General features: G+C 43.2%; 1 pseudogene; it reads right to left on the reverse strand.

Annotated features, from left to right (window-relative positions):
- Window positions 1-1466: 1466 nt before the first annotated feature.
- Window positions 1467-2024, reverse strand: LOC119283351 (annotated as a pseudogene).
- Between the last annotated feature and the right edge of the window lie 12728 nt (window positions 2025-14752).

Below are 14752 nucleotides of genomic sequence, written 5' to 3' on the forward strand. Positions count from 1 at the left end.
TTACATTCTTTGTATACAGTGGGGATACATTTTTTTACATTCAGCTGGTTTTACATTCAAATTAGGCATGGAGGTTGTGTATACAATGCCTTGGGTAGAGCTAAGTGGAGCACTGCAGAACATAATAAATATAAGATTTAATATTCATGCCTTATTTGTACCAGATCATACAAATATGTAATGTAAGTCAAGTACTTCAATATTTTTTATGTGTTTGGATGCTACCAGTGGCGGAGCTAGCATTTGAGAACAGGGTGGTCCGCCCTAAAGGAAAAAAATTGATAACAAATACTATGACAAATGATCTAACTAATTACCCGTATCACACAAAAATAGATCAATATGGTCTGACAAACACACTAAATTCTCAATTAAGTCTAAGTTTAACATAAATAAGCCTACATAGTACATACTACATGGACCATTGTAAGTACATACCTTAAGTTCAAAAAGATTATGTTTCTTCCCTTTCTTCACAACTTCTCTCTGAAAAAGAGAAACAATGTCTTTGGTCCTCTTCATTCTTCGAACAATTCTGCAATAAGAATTTTTCTATCAATAAAGCTATTTGGGGAAGAATTGATGCACAAAATTATGTTGTTGGTCGGTTCATCTATAGGATAGATAGCACAGCAAAAAAACCTAAATCAAAAATAAAATTGGGTATTTGAGACCTTAAATCAGGCTCACCTGCTGAGGTGCTGCCGCCGGACTGGGGCAATGGGCAGCCGCTGCCGGCTTTGCACGGGCATCAGGCGGCCGCGCGGGGTAGGGGTGCAGCCACGCAGAGCAGGGGCACACTCAGCTCGCAAGGGGGAGGAGAGGAGGCAGGCGGAACCTCCTCAGCAGCTGGGCGCCGGCGACCGCCACTGGCGAGGCGGGAGGGGCTCCCCGACTGCAAGGGCATCGGGACTAGGGACGAGGTGGCTCCGCGGCTGGTTCTGCTAACGCAATCCATTGCCTCAATGTAGATGACGAAGTGGCCGTGGGCTGTGGCTGCATTCGTAACACGTAAGTGTTTTGGGCCATTATTTTTTATCTGGCCCAGCCAACGATCCATAGGTATATGGGCTGACAAAAATCCCAGGGTGGGCCCCGCGGCCCCCCTGGCCACCCTGTAGCTCCGTCACTGGATGCTACCTCCCAGTTGAGAGGATTTTTATTGTATAGAAGGAAATTGCTGGCAATTGAGGTTGGCTGAACATTCTTTCGCCAAGGCATAGTAAATACTTTATTACGTACCACTCTGTCTCATAACGTAAGATGTTTTTTCAAGCTATCTTGAAAAAACGTTTTACATTATGAGAAGGAGGGAGTAACTTTTATTTATGCTTGATGCAACTCCTGATTGTTGTACCTTACTATTCATCACTACATATATGTTTTTTTAGTAATGATAAATTTTAGAATAAACAAAAGAATTTCTTTTTTGACGGGAACACGAATAAATATATGGTCAAAATCGTTTACTCATCAGACCAGGTAACATCCTGAATACCGATGTTCTGGTCCAGACCCAGGGCGCCCCACACCGCCGGTGAGGTGTCTACGACGTTCTTGACGCATGGCTCCTCGTAGTTGTGCTCGGCATCACAACCGTGGACGGAGTCGCACTCGTCCACCACCTTTGCGCTCACTGAGCTGCCACCCTTCGCGGTAATCATGACGGTGCGGCCGCAGCGGGACATGCCATTGAACCAGCCGATGGAGAGGGCGACGACCATCTCCGAGTCGTCGTGGTACGCGTTGTCGCACTCGGACGGATGGCCTCAGTCCTTGCCCTTCTCGAAGCTATTGAGCGTCAGAACGGCCGGCGTGGTCGCGGACACCGGCGGCGAGCAGAGGAACTGCACGTACTGCCTGCCGTCGACGCAGCAGTCCGGGCTGTTGCTCATCTCGCAGTTGCCGGACCTGCCCGGGAGGTAGCCACTGGGCTGACACCCGGCGGCATCGAAGCCCGTGCGCCGAACCAGGCATGACGCGGTGTGGCAGGCCGAGACCGCGGCGAGGAGGAAGACGGCCATGGCGGGTCGAGCTCCCGCAGTCGCCATCTTGTTGTTGGCACCTAAAAGAACACCTTGATCGCAATGGAATTAGAGGTGCATAGGTGAGCATATATGAGCGGACGAAGCCACACGGAGCCTGGAAACCTCCGCGGGCATAAGCAGCAACTCGATCACAACGGAGGCAGAGTCGATCCCAAATTCACATTGATACTTACACCGCCCGTATTTTCTTTGCCAGTTTGCCCCTTGAAAATAGTAGAGTATGTAAAGTAGGGTCTAGTATATTGTCTTTATACATGTATTTGTATACATATGTAATTGTAATTGTGATCATCTATATATTGAGACGTGAGGCTGGATGTCAACCACTCACGCAAAACCCTAAACTCTGTGTTTCAACCTGGTATCAGCCAGGGTTCGGCCGCCGCCCGATCCACTCGCCGCCGCCGCGCGCTGCACACCTACCATGGTGTTATTTATGTGCAGAAGCAAACGTTCTCGGAATGACCTGAAACTTCACGGAGACACTTTTCAGAAAATAAGAAAAAATACCTGCCAAAGATGAAGGTCAGGGGCCCCACCACCTTGCCACGAGGGTGGGGGGCGCGTCTGCCCCCCTAGGGCGCGCCCCTACCTCGTGGCCCCCCTGTTGCCTCTCCGACTCCAACTACACCTTCATATGTTGAGTTTCGGGGAGAAAAAATCAGAGAGAAGAAATCATCGCGTTTTACGATACAGAGCCGCCGCCAAGCCCTAAAACCTCTCGGAGGGCTGATCTGGAGTCCGTTCAGGGCTCCGGAGAGGGGAATTCGTCGCCATCATCATCATCAACCATCCTTCATCACCAATTTCATGATGCTCACCGCCGTGCGTGAGTAATTCCATCGTAGGCTTGCTGGACGGTGATGGGTTGGATGTGATCTATCATATAATCGAGTTAGTTTTGTTAGGGTTTGATCCCTAGTGTCCATTATGTTCTGAGATTGATGTTGCTATGACTTTGCTATGCTTAATGCTTGTCACTAGGGCCCGAGTGCTATGATTTCAGATCTGAACCTATTATGTTTTCATCAATATATGAGTGTTCTTGATCCTATCTTGCAAGTCTATAGTCACCTATTATGTGTTATGATCCGTTAACCCCGAAGTGACAATAATCGGGATACTTACCGGTGATGACCGTAGTTTGAGGGGTTCATGTATTCACTATGTGTTAATGCTTTATTCCGGTTCTCTATTAAAAGGATGCCTTAATATCCCTTAGTTTCCGTAAGGACCCCGCTGCCACGGAAGGGTAGGACAAAAGATGACATGTAAGTTCTTTTCCATAAGCACGTATGACTATATTCGGAATACATGCCTACATTATATCAATGAACTGGAGCTAGTTTTGTGTCACCTTAGGTTATGACCGTTACATGATGAACCGCATCCGGCATAATTCTCCATCACCGATCCATTGCCTACGAGCTTTCCATATATTGTTCTTCGCTTATTTACTTTTTCGTTGCTATTGCTATCATCACTACAAAATACCAAAAACATTGCTTTTACTACCTTTACCTTTTGTTACCGTTACCACTACTATCATATTACTTTGCTACTAAATATTTTGCTGCAGATATTAAGTTTCTAGGTGTGGTTGAATTGACAACTCAGCTGCTAATACTTGAGAATATACTTTGGCTCCCCTTGTGTCGAATCAATAAATTTGGGTTGAATACTTTACCCTCGAAAACTGTTGCGATCCCCTATACTTGTGGGTTATCAAGACTATTTTCTGGCGCCGTTGCCGGGGAGCATAGCTCTATTTTTTGAGTCACTTGGGATATATATCTGCTTATCATTATGAAGAATTTGAGAGATCCAATAACCAAGATCTATCCCTCAACTACGAGGGGAGGTTAGGAACTGCCATCTAGCTCTGCACTTTATTCACCTTCTGTTTTGAGTAAGCTTGCGACACCTACACCTGCTTCTGCTATTCGTTCTGATATGTCGCATGTTATTGATGACGCCACTTCTGCTATGCATGATACTTATGATGAAACTACCTCTATGCTTGATACTACTATGCCACTTAGTGCTTTTCTTGATGAACAACTTGCTAGGGCTAGAGAAATTGAAAATATTGAATCTGATGATACTGATGAAAGTGATGATGAAGAACCACTTGCTATTTCTATGGGTTATGTATTTGATCAAGATGCTTCTTTGGCCATTTTAGCTTGCAAAAATAGAACTGAACTTAAAAGAATATTAGCTAAATGGAGTAAGAATCTCTAAATAATAGAATGAAACCTGACCCTGCTTTGGCTACTTCACCTATCTTTGTTACTGATAAGGATTATGAATTCTCTGTTGATCCTGGTATAATTACTTTGGTTGAATCTGATCCTTTTCATGGTTATGAATCTGAAACTGTTGTGGCACATCTTACTAAACTGAATGATATAGCTACCCTGTTCACTAAAGATGAGAAAACTCGCTACTTTTACATCCTTAAAATATTTCCGTTCTCATTAAAGGGTGATGCTAAGATATGGTTTAATTCTCTTGATCCTGGTTGTGTGCGTAGTCCCCAGGATATGATTTATTACTTCTCTGCTAAATATTTCCCTGCTCATAAGAAACAAGCTGCTTTAAGGGATATATACAATTTTGTGCAAATTGAAGAAGAGTGTCTCCCACAAGCTTGGGAGAGGCTTCTCCAATTACTTAATGCTTTGCCTGATCATCCTCTTAAGAAAAATGAAATACTTGATATCTTTTATAATGGACTAACCGATGCCTCCAGAGATTACCTGGATAGTTGTGCTAGTTCTGTTTTCAGGGAAAGAACACCGGATGAAGCTGAAATTCTATTGAATAATATGTTGGCAAATAAAAATAATTGGACACCTTCGGAACCAATTTCTGAGCCTATTCCTAAACCAACTCCGAAGAAGAGAGGTATTCTATTTCTCAGTCCTGAAGATATGCAAGAGGCAAAGAAATCTATGAAAGAAAAGGGTATTAAAGCTGAAGATGTTAATAATTTACCTTCTATTAAAGAAATACATGGTCTTAATTTACCGCCTGTTGAAGAAACATATAATCTTAATCCTTTACCTATTGAAGAAACTCATGGTCTTGATAACCCGACACTGGTAGTAAAGGTAAATTCTCTCTATAGATATGATAAAGCACTAATCCCGTTTACTAAGTTTGCTAGCCCATGCTTAGATGAGTTTGATAAATTTATGGCTAAGCAAGAAGACTTTAATGCTTATTTTGGTAGACAATTAAAATACAATTCAAATATGCTTGGACACTTGGGTGATTATATGGCTAATGTTAAAGGTGAACTTAAACTTATTAGTAAACATGCTTCTATGGTTACCACTCAAGTAGAACAAGTACTTAAAGCTCAAAATGATTTGCTCAATGAATTGAATAATAAGAATAATGATAATGTTGTTAGAGTTATGACTAGAGGTGGTAGAATGACTCGGGAACCTTTGTATCCTGAAGGCCATCCTAAAAGAATTGAGCAAGATTCTCAGAGAAATAATATAGATGCACCTAGCTCTTCTAAAAAGAAGTAAAAGAAAAATGATAGGACTTTGCATACTTCTAGTGATCCTATTGTTGAAACACCTGAGAATCCAAATGATATTTCTATTTCTGATGCTGAAACACAATCTGGTAATGAACCTGAAACTAATGATAATGTTAATAATAATGTTCATGATGATGCACAACCTAGTAATGACAATGACATAGAAACCGAACCTGCTGTTGATCTTGATAACCCACAATCAAAGAATCAACATTATGATAAGAAAGACTTTGTTGCTACGAAACATGGTAAAGAAAGAGAGCCTTGGGTTCAGAAACCCATGCCTTTTCCTCCCAAACCATCCAAGAAAAAGGATGATGAGAATTTTGAGCGCTTTGCTGAAATGATTAGACCTATCTTTTTGCATATGCGATTAACTGACATGCTCAAAACCAATCCTTATGCTAAGTATATGAAAGATATTATTACAAATAAAAGAAAGATACCGGAAGCTGAAATTTCCATCATGCTTGCTAATTATACTTTTAAGGGTGGAATACCAAAGAAACTTGGAGATCCAGGAGTACCCACTATACCATGCTCCATTAAAAGAAACTATATTAAAACTGCTTTATGTGATCTTGGAGCCGGTGTTAGTGTTATGCCTCTCTCTTTATATCGTAGACTTGATTTGAATAAGTTGATTCCTACTGAAATATCTTTGCAAATGGCTGATAAATCAACTGCTATACCTGTCGGTATTTGTGAGGATGTGCCTGTTGTAGTTGCAAACGTTACTATTTTAACGGACTTTGTTATTCTTGATATTCCCGAGGATGATAGTATGGCTATTATTCTTGGAAGACCTTTTTTGAATACTGCAGGGGCTGTTATTGATTGCACTAAAGGCAATGTCACTTTTCATGTTAATGGTAATGAGCATACAGTACACTTTCCGAAGAAACAACCTCAAGTTCATAGTATCAACTGTATTGGAAAAATTCCATCGATTATATTTGGAGGTTTTGAATTTCCTCTTCTACTGTCAAGAAGAAATATGATATTCTTATTATTGGGGATGTGCATATCCCCGTTGAGGTAACATAGTGTTATTCGAACTTTCTCCAGTTCCATGTTATTCGGAATGAGTTCGTTAACAAGACTTGATCAACCTTATTAGTGGATTCCTTTTGATGATCATGAGATGGATGAAACTAGAAGGCACAACCTTTTGTACCCCACTTTTACTTTCTGTTATTTATATTAAATAAAATAAAATAAATATTTTTCTGTTTGTTATCTGATTATCTGTGCAATATAAAATACCTCGAAAATAAAAGTTCTCCAAATGCCCTGAAAATTAAATATGATTTTTTCTAGAATATTTGAGGATTTATGGAACAAAGAACACACCAGGGGGCCAACCACCTTGCCACGAGGGTGGAGGGCGTGCCCACTGCCTCGTGGGCCCACGGTGGCCCTCCTCCACTTATTTCCGCATCCACACACTTCATCTTCCTCCCACAAACACGAATAACCAGCTCAAGCACGAGTTCTAGCTCATCTTGCTGGCATTTTCGATCTCCTTGCTCAAAGCACCTCTCACAAAACTGCTTGGGGAGATTGTTCCTTGGTATGTGACTCCTCCATTGGTCCAATTAGTTTTTGTTCTAGTGCTTTATTCATTGCAAATTTTTACTGTTTAGGTGACCCTGTTCTTGAGCTTGCATGTCAAATTTATATGGTCAAAAGTAGTTTTGATGCATGATATAGGCCCTAGGCACTTGTAGGAGTAGTTGCTATCAATATTATTGAGTTTGGTTTACTTCTATTTTGAAATTACTAAAAATTTCATAATTTTTTAGAAAATGATGAGGAGACTTTTGAGGGGCTCATCGAGCCAAAGCTCGAAGGAGAAGGCACCGAAGCCTAAGTATAATTTGCCTCGCACCACGGAGGTTCGGGCGTGTGAATGGCCTTCCGAGGATTTCTTGAGAGCGGCCGGGATTTATGAAGATTTTCATGAATTGGCTCAGACTGCAGGCCTTACCGCTTTCCTCCACGACCAATACGATCAGTATCTCTTGCTCACAAATACCTTTGTGCAAAACTTTCATTTCCATTCTAGGAGCTCACCACCTACGGTGGAGTTTTATTTATATGATGAGCATAAGGAGATGTCACTTTATGATTTTTATCGGATCTGTTTAGTCCCTTTTGGGGGCAAGACAGAAGAACCACATCGTGAGGATGTGGAGGGATTTATTGACACTATCACTGTAGGGGAAACAAGGAAGGTTTCCGATGCACGAATCACTAACATACATTTTCTTGTTTTACGCTACTTTGCATTATTTGCTAGTCGTTGCTTAATGGTCGCGGAAACTGTGGAAACCTGAGTGTCCCTGATATTATTATTTTGCACCATGGTTTATACGGTGATACCTCTTTTAGTATGGGCAGCATTATTGCCAAACGGTTAAGTCTGAACCGTACCAAGGGCCCCATCTTTGAAGGCATCTATGCTACACGCCTAGTTGCATATTTTAACATACCTATTAGGCATGCTGAGAAGGAAGAAAAAGTGCTGCCCCATGTTTATCTAGATTATAAAAGTATGGTGGCACATGATTTTATTGTTAAGAATAGGGAAGGAGAGCTCAAATATCAATTGTTCTTTAATAAACATCATCCTGAGACTATTACCTTGCCTGCTCCTTCTTTGTTTGATTTGACTGTAGGCACGTACCTTGTTCCGTTGACGGCTATCCATGCCTACCGGAACCCTGCACCAGCCGAGGAGCCAGAGCCGGAACCACAATTTGATCCTTCACGACAGTCTAATTACCAGTGGGATCCGTAGATGATTGTCAGCCAGTGGCAATCTGAGCCTTCTTCTTCCTCATCACAGTATGACCCCAACAACTATTATTATGGATATCCGCCAGGCCAGCCGTGGCCGTAGACCAACTTAGGCCAAAAGCCTAAGCTTGGGGGAGTATGTTTTTCTCACCAACATTACATTTATGCTCACACACTCATTGCTAGATGTCGGTGCTCATACTTTTTCATTGTATCATCCATGCTAGTTTATTTTCCTTTTTATGCTTTCTTCTTGTGTGTTTATAAGAAAAACCAAAAAAAATTAGTTGTAGCTTTTAATTAGTTTACTTTCCATGCTTGTAGTAGTAATTAAAAAGAAAACCCAAAAAGATTTCTTGTTCTTCTTTTGCTTGTTGGGAGCTTTCCCGTGTAAATAGTTTTATTTCTTTTCTTTTCTTTGGGAGTCGATAGGAGAAGACCATAATTAAATTGTTGAGGTGGCTCTTATATGCATTATTGTTGATCTGACAAAAGAGCCCATATTGCCTTGTCTTCTCCTTTTATTGAATGCTTGCAGATTCCAGCTTAGTCCAATGCACGTGCACTATTATTATTTGTTGGAAATATGCCCTAGAGGCAATAATAAAAGGATTATTATTATATTTCCTTGTTCATGATAATTGTCTTTTATTCATGTTATAATTGTGTTATCCGGAAATCGTAATACATGTGTGAATACATAGACACCAACATGTCCCTAGTAAGCCTCTAGTTGACTAGCTCGTTGATCAACAAATAGTCATGGTTTCCTGACTATGGACATTGGATGTCATTGATAACGAGATCACATCATTAGGAGAATGATGTGATGGACAAGACCCAATCCTAAACATAGCACAAGATCGTATAGTTCGTTTGCTAGAGTATTTCCAATGTCAAGTATCTTTTCCTTAGACCATGAGATCGTGTAACTCCCGAATACCGTAGGAATGCTTTGGGTGTACCAAACGTCACAACGTAACTGGGTGACTATAAAGGTATACTACGGGTATCTCCGAAAGTATCTGTTGGGTTGACACGGATCAAGACTGGGATTTGTCACTCCGTATGACGGAGAGGTATCTCTGGGCCCACTCGGTAATGCATCATCATAATGAGCTCAAAGTGACCAAGTGTCTGGTCACGGGATCATGCATTACGGTATGAGTAAAGTGACTTTCCGGTAACGAGATTGAACGAGGTATTGGGATACCGATGATCGAATCTCGGGCAAGTAAAATACAGATTGACAAAGGGAATTGTATACGGGGTTGCTTGAATCCTCGACATCGTGGTTCATCCGATGAGATCATCGAGGAGCATGCGGGAGCCAACATGGGTATCCAGATCCCGCTGTTGGTTATTGACCGGAGAGTCGTCTCGGTCATGTTTACATGTCTCCCGAACCCGTAGGGTCTACACACTTAAGGTTCGGTGACGCTAGGGTTGTATGGATATGAGTATGCAGTAATCCGAAAGTTGTTCGGAGTCCCGGATGAGATCCCGGACGTCACGAAGAGTTCCGGAATGGTCCGGAGGTGAAGAATTATATATAGGAAGTGCAGTTTCGGCCATCGGGAGAGTTTCGGGGGTCAACGGTATTGTACCGGGACCACTGGAAGGGTCCCAGGGGTCCACCGGGTGGGGCCACCCATCCCGGAGGGCCCCATGGGCTGAAGTGGGGAGGGAACCAGCCCATAGTGGGCTGGTGCACCCTCCCTTGGGCCCCCCATGCGCCTAGGGTTGGGAACCCTAGGGGAGGGGGCGCCTCCACTTGCCTTGGGGGGCACTCCTCCCCCTTGGCCGCCGCCCCCCTAGGAGATCCCATCTCCTAGGGTCGGCGCACCCCCCTAGGGGGCCTATATAAAGGGGGGGAGGGAGGGCAGCCGCACCCTGAAGTCTTGGCGCCTCCTTCTCCCCTGCTACACCTCTCCCTCTCGCAGTAGAACGGCGAAGCCCTGCTGCGGTGACTGCTGCCTCCACCACCACGCCATCGTGCTACTGGATCTTCATCAACCTCTCCTTCACCCTTGCTGGATCAAGGAGGAGACGTCACGCTGACCGTACGTGTGTTGAACGCGGAGGTGCCGTCCGTTCGGCGCTAGGATCTCCGGTGATTTGGATCACGTCGAGTACGACTCCCTCATCCCTGTTCTCTTGAACGCTTCCGCTCGCGATCTACAAAGGTATGTAGATGCATCCGATCACTCATTGCTAGATGAACTCCATAGATAGATCTTGGTGAAACGTAGAGAATTTTTTTTGTTTTCTGCAACGTTCCCCAACAATGGCATCATGAGCTAGGTCTATGCGTAGTTCTCTTTGCACGAGTAGAACACAATTTGTTGTGGGCGTAGATGTTGTCAACTTTCTTGCCGCTACTAGTCTTATTTTGCTTCAGCGGTATTGTGGGATGAAGCGGCCCGGACCAACCTTACACGTACGCTTATGTGAGACCGGTTCCACCGACTAACATGCACTAGTTGCATAAGGTGGCTGGCGAGTGTCTGTCTCTCCCACTTTAGTTGGAGCAGATTCGACGAAAAGGGTCCTTATGAAGGGTAAATAGAAGTTGACAAATCACATTGTGGCTTTAACATAGGTAAGAAAACGTTCTTGCTAGAACCCTCTTGCAGCCACGTAAAACTTGCAACAACAATTAGAGGACATCTAACTTGTTTCTGCAGCAAGTGTTCTGTGATGTGATATGGCCAAAGTTGTGATGAATGATGAATGATATATATGTGATGTATGAGATCATGTTCTTGTAATAGGAATCACGACATGCATGTCGATGAGTATGACAACCGGCAGGAGCCATAGGAGTTGTCTTTATTTTTTGTATGACCTGCGTGTCATTGAGAAACGCCATGTAAATTACTTTACTTTATTGCTAAACGTGTTAGCCATAGTAGTAAAAGTAATAGTTGGCGAGCAACTTCATGGAGACATGATGATGGAGATCATGATGATGGAGATCATGGTGTCATGCCAGTGACAAGATGCATGGAGCCCCAAGATGGAGATCACAGGAGCTATATGATATTGGCCATATCATGTCACTATTATTTGATTGCATGTGATGTTTATCATGTTTTTGCATCTTGTTTACTTAGAACAACGGTAGTAAATAAGATGATCCCTCATAATAATTTCAAGAAAGTGTTCCCCCTAACTGTGCACCGTTGCGACAGTTCGTTGTTTCGAAGCACCACGTGATGATCGGGTGTGATAGATTCCAACGTTCACATACAACGGGTGTAAGACAGATTTACACATGCAAACACTTAGGTTGACTTGACGAGCCTAGCATGTACAGACATGGCCTCGGAACACAGAAGACCGAAAGGTCAAGCATGAGTCGTATAGAAGATACGATCAACATGAAGATGTTCACCGATGTTGACTAGTCCGTCTCACGTGATGATCGGACACGGCCTAGTTAACTCGGATCATGTTATACTTAGATGACTGGAGGGATGTCTATCTGAGTGGGAGTTCATTGAATAATTTGATTAGATGAACTTAATTATCACGAACTTAGTCTAAAATCTTTACAACATGTATTGTAGATCAAATGGCCAATGTTGTCCTCAACTTCAACGCGTTCCTAGAGAAAACCAAGCTGAAAGACGATGGCAGCAACTATACGGACTGGGTCCGAAACCTGAGGATCATCCTCATAGCTGCCAAGAAAGATTATGTCCTACAAGCACCGCTAGGTGAAGCACCTGCTCTCCCTGCAGAACAAGACGTTATGAACGCTTGGTAGACACATACCGATGATTACTCCCTCGTTCAGTGCGGCATGCTTTACAGCTTAGAGTCGGGGCTCCAAAAGCGTTTTGAGAGACACGGAGCATATGAGATGTTCGAAGAGCTGAAGATGGTTTTTCAAGCTCATGCCCGGGTCGAGAGATATGAAGTCTCCGGCAAGTTCTTCAGCTGTAAGATGGAGGAAAACAGTTCTGTCAGTGAGCACATACTCACTATGTCTGGGTTACATAACCGCTTGACTCAGCTGGGAGTTAATCTCCCGGATGACGCGGTCATTGACAGAATCCTTCAGTCGCTTCCACCGAGCTACAAGAGCTTTGTGATGAACTTCAATATGCAGGGGATGGAAAAGACCATTCCTGAAGTATTTGCAATGCTGAAATCAGCAGAGGTAGAAGTCAAAAAGGAACATCAAGTGTTGATGGTGAATAAAACCACTAAGTTCAAGAAAGGCAAGGGTAAGAACTTCAAGAAGGACGGCAAGGGAGTTGCCGCGCCCGGCAAGCAAGCTGCCGGGAAGAAGCCAAAGAATGGACCCAAGCCCGAGACTGAGTGTTTTTATTGCAAGGGAAGTGGTCACTGGAAGCAGAACTGCCCCAAATACTTAGCGGACAAGAAGGCCGGCATCACAAAAGGTATATGTGATATACATGTAATTGATGTGTACCTTACCAGTACTCATAGTAGCTCCTGGGTATTTGATACTGGTGCGGTTGCTCACATTTGTAACTCAAAGCAGGAGCTGCGGAATAAGCGGAGACTGGCGAAGGACGAGGTGACGATGCGCGTCGGGAATGGTTCCAAGGTCGATGTGATCGCCGTCGGCACGCTACCTCTACATTTACCTACGGGATTAGTTTTAAACCTCAATAATTGTTATTTAGTGCCAGCTTTGAGCATGAACATTGTATCAGGATCTCGTTTAATTCAAGATGGCTACTCATTTAAATCCGAGAATAATGGTTGTTCTATTTATATGAGAGATATGTTTTATGGTCATGCTCCGATGGTGAATGGTTTATTCTTAATGAATCTCGAGCGTAATGCTACACATATTCATAGTGTGAATACCAAAAGATGTAAGGTTGATAATGATAGTCCCACATACTTGTGGCACTGCCGCCTTGGTCACATAGGTGTCAAACACATGAAGAAGCTCCATGCAGATGGACTTTTAGAGTCTCTTGATTACGAATCATTTGACACGTGCGAACCATGCCTCATGGGTAAAATGACCAAGACTCCATTCTCAGGAACAATGGAGCGAGCAACCAACTTATTGGAAATCATACATACTGATGTGTGCGGTCCAATGAGTGTTGAGGCTCGCGGTGGCTATCGTTATGTTCTCACCCTCACTGATGACTTGAGTAGATATGGGTATGTCTATTTAATGAAACACAAGTCTGAGACCTTTGAAAAGTTCAAGGAATTTCAGAGTGAGGTTGAGAATCAACGTGACATGAAAATCAAGTTCTTGCGATCAGGTCGTGGAGGAGAATACTTGAGTCACGAATTTGGCACACACTTAAGAAAATGTGGAATAGTTTCACAACTGACGCCGCCTGGAACACCTCCGCGTAATGGTGGGTCCGAACGTCGTAATCGCACTCTATTAGATATGGTGCGATCTATGATGTCTCTTACTGATTTACCGCTATCATTTTGGGGCTATGCTTTAGAGACTACCGCATTCACTTTAAATAGGGCTCCATCGAAATCCGTTGAGACGACACCGTATGAATTATGGTTTGGGAAGAAACCTAAGCTGTCGTTTCTAAAAGTTTGGGGATGCGATGCTTATGTCAAGAAACTTCAACCTGAAAAGCTCGAACCCAAGTCGGAAAAATGCGTCTTCATAGGATACCCTAAAGAAACTATTGGGTATACCTTCTACCTCAAATCCGAAGGCAAGATCTTTGTTGCCAAGAATGGATCCTTTCTAGAGAAGGAGTTTCTCTCGAAAGAAGTAAGTGGGAGGAAAGTAGAACTTGATGAAGTATTACCTCTTGAACCGGAAAATGGCGCAACTCAAGAAAATGTTCCTGAGGTGCCTGCACCAACTAGAGAGGAAGTTAATGATGATGATCATGAAACTTCAGATCAAGTTGCTACTAAACTTCGTAGGTCCACAAGGACACGTTCCGCACCAGAGTGGTACGGCAACCCTGTCTTGGAAATCATGTTGTTAGACAACGGTGAACCTTCGAACTATGAAGAAGCGATGGCGGGCCTGGATTCCGACAAATGGCTGGAAGCCATGAAATCCGAGATAGGATCCATGTATGAAAACAAAGTATGGACTTTGACTGACTTGCCCGTTGAGCGGCGAGCCATAGAAAATAAATGGATCTTTAAGAAGAAGACAGACGCGGATGGAAATGTGACCATCTATAAAGCTCGGCTTATCGCTAAGGGTTATCGACAAGTTCAAGGGGTTGACTTCGATGAGACTTTCTCACCCGTAGTGAAGCTAAAGTCCATCCGAATCATGTTAGCAATTGCCGCATTCTATGATTATAAGATATGGCAAATGGACGTCAAAACGACATTCCTTAATGGTTTC

This window comes from Triticum dicoccoides, chromosome 4A, assembly GCF_002162155.2.
Source record: "Triticum dicoccoides isolate Atlit2015 ecotype Zavitan chromosome 4A, WEW_v2.0, whole genome shotgun sequence".
In the NCBI taxonomy this organism is placed as follows: domain Eukaryota; kingdom Viridiplantae; phylum Streptophyta; class Magnoliopsida; order Poales; family Poaceae; genus Triticum; species Triticum dicoccoides.